Source organism: Solanum pennellii, chromosome 7 (assembly GCF_001406875.1).
Source record: "Solanum pennellii chromosome 7, SPENNV200".
Lineage (NCBI taxonomy): Eukaryota > Viridiplantae > Streptophyta > Magnoliopsida > Solanales > Solanaceae > Solanum > Solanum pennellii.
Window position 1 is genome coordinate 21,458,397 of NC_028643.1, and position 3,432 is coordinate 21,461,828.

The window sequence follows — 3,432 nt, forward strand, 5'->3', positions numbered from 1 at the left end:
AAAATAGTAAATTGTTGTTAACTAAAATTATAAAAATAATTCATTTATATTTTCAATTTGGTGAATTTTAGTTAAATTAATCATAAACACTAAAAGTACAAAATTTCTATGAACATTATGAAATGCATGTTTGAGAAAAAGATTAGTATTATAAATATTTTGTCATAAAATTATAAAATATTTGACAAAAAGATAATCAATCGAGTCTAACTTAAAAAAATAGTTTGCAATGTAAATTATCTAGTCAACACTTCTAAAATAAATGAAGTGAAAATATAATATCAGTTCTAAGTTCAAAACATAAAATTAAACATAAAACTCTTATGTCAAATTTTAACATAACATATATAAATATGATTTATTTCAAAAAAGGAAAATGTAAATACATAACCCTATTCAACAAAGAATTCTACTTTAAAGAAAAAGATTGAGAATAACAAAGAAATGAAATATGAATATTAAAAAAAATATTTCGAAATATTAGAATAATAAAAATAAAAAATAATTTAAAATTTATAAAAATAAAAATACATTAAAATGAAAAATAAGAAATAAATAAATAACAATATTTTAAAAAGTAATCAATTTGTAATTACATCATGTAATTACCAACGATTCACAAGCCTCCTATGAATTGGAGAGTGTAATTAGACTATGAAAATGATACATAGCTATCTCTTGACCAGGTAATTATACTCAATTACATCATATTTAATTATCGGAATAAGGCATAAGTAACCCCTATACTATGATCGAAATCTTAGTGACACACCTAAGCTTAACTAAGGTCCTATCCCCTATCAAAAACTCATTTTTTAAATATATTTTTGAGCACCTTTTGTGTTGATCTGACACCTTCTGTAACAATCCATTCAGTCATTTTGAGCACTAGAACTTTTTTCCTTTGATAAAGTACTTTCCGATAAATTTAAATGGGTGTTTTGAACTATTCATAATTATAATTATAAATTAGAGGAGTAGTTTTAAATAATTTAATTAGTTAATGATTAAAGAGAAAGACATTAAAATAATTAGTGGACCAATTTTAACATTTTTTAATTGGTTTTGCAAAACAATTAGGTTAATAACTTCTTTGGAGAAAAGAATAAAATTTAGAAGAGAGGCGCACGGTGTAGAAGAAAATCAAATTGAGAAGAGCAGTTATCAGAAGGAGCCGACGAAACCGTCTTTTAATTGGTACAGTACTTCTTTGTTAACTGAGGATGCTTTAATGTTGAAAGAATTTTCTACTTTTGTAATAGTATATAAAGAATAGTGATAGTTGTATATATCTAGGAGACCGGTTAATAACAGCAATGTACTACATTTATAATGGGTTAATTGGACAAATGTTGAGTGAAAATCATAGCGTGATGATGACTTGTAATATGATGTTGTTTGGTTTAATGTATATTAATATAGTATGGGTAGTTTCTGCTATTATACATGTTAGACTGAAAAGTTGTAGTTTGTTATTAAGATGTTATTAAGAATCGCAATTATATAAAATAGGTAGGATGCATTATTATATATTTATATGATATTAAGGTGTAGAAGAAAGAAGAAAATTGGTTGTTGAAAATAATTTTTAGTTGACATATATAATTGATTAGAGTTGGAGTTAGGAAGATGTTGATTGGTTTGAAGAATTAAAGTTAAATGGTGATTGGAGAGTTGAAACAATCATCAACACTTATCAACTAGAGTGTTGTTTGCAATTGTTAATCGTTTTGCACGTCAAAGATTTATTCGGGTTCATGATTTTGCTAGCCTGCCACTGAATTTGGGTTCATGATTTTGCTAGCCTGCCCACTGATTTCATAATCAGTGGCGTAATTTTTATATTATAATTTTGGTATGATATAATACATAAAAGTTGTTGATATACGTAATTAAATATTAGGTGTATTATATGATATGGTTACTATTAAAATTGTGCTAATTTGATGAATTAAGACTTGCCCGTAGGTTTGAACTTTTGGAAATTGATGACAGAACTAGGGAGTTGTTGGGTCTAGGCTAGACATAGAATAATATGAATGGTTATAGGCTTGTTAACTTACAAATTAAGAATATATATTTGATTAGATTGGAAAGGTTCGGAAGCATTAAGGAAAAGTAAAACATTGGACAAGTAGTTTCTTGACATCGGTTCTTTGGTGGAGGTAGGTTATGGTTTAATTCTATTTGATATATAAACTCTCAAAAGCGTTTGATATGTATTGAGTGATATTGTGATGTTTCCTATGTACTTGATTATGTGGTTGTATATCTTGTTTGTGTGATTTGTGGTTGACCTAAAATTCTGAGACCGGTGAATTTATAATCTTGAACCCTCTCGATTGAAATGACGCTTTGAAGAAATAAGGTTTGATGAAATAAATTAATAAGATAATTGGATCAGAGTGTCACTTTTGACACAGTATTATTGGATCAAAGTGTCATGATCCGACACAATATTATGGGATCGGAGTGTCATATTCTGACACGGTATAGGGGATCGAATTGTCATGTTCGGACACGATAATGTTAAAGGAAAGAGATCTTAAATTAACGTAATATACTTAATCTCAATAACCCATTATCTAATTGAGTATGGTGTGGAGACATGAGTCCTCATAGGTGTGCTTGATATTGTAATTGATTGTGTACCTACTACGGTGTTGTTGTAACTGATTCATGTTGTTTGTTGCTTGCCACCTGCCAAGTATTGTAGTTAATTTTATATTATTATTCAATATATATTGGAATCTCTTTTGGGTAGGCCGATGTACCTACTTAGTACGTGTTCCTTGTACTGACCCCTACTTGCATTTTCTTCGTTTTGTTTTGTGAAGTGAAGCAAGTGTACCATCGACTAGGCATTCTCCAGGGCATTAGAGATTAGGGTGAGCTATTATTTCTACCTCGTGCTAGATTTTCTCATTTAAGTCATGATGTCCTTAAATTTTGGACATGGTGATACGCTCAAACTTACTTCTCAAATAAGAAGTAAAGCGGTCGTATCAAGTAAAGAACCCAACTAATGAGGTTGGGATCGTTCCCACGAGTAAAATAGTTCAGACTTAACTTTAATCTATTATTACTATTATTTAGTCAATTATTACCTTAGAAAACAACAGACAATAAAAGGGGGTGGGGGTTATTTCTAAATTAATGAAAATAACTAATTAAATTAAAGTAAACAACTAACAGATTCAAATATTGGAGTTTAATCAATTAATAAAAGTAACTAGAGTTTAAGTGTTCCACACGGGTTCCCAACTTGATAATTCTAACTATAACAATTCTTTCCTAGTATCTTTCATGCAAAGTGATAAGTTATGTATTTCTAAATCCTTGGTCCGACATCTAGAAAATTTCACTCCGCACCTTGGTCCGGCTACGTGTGTTGCTATACTAACCCTTACCTTTACCTCATATTAAGCATTG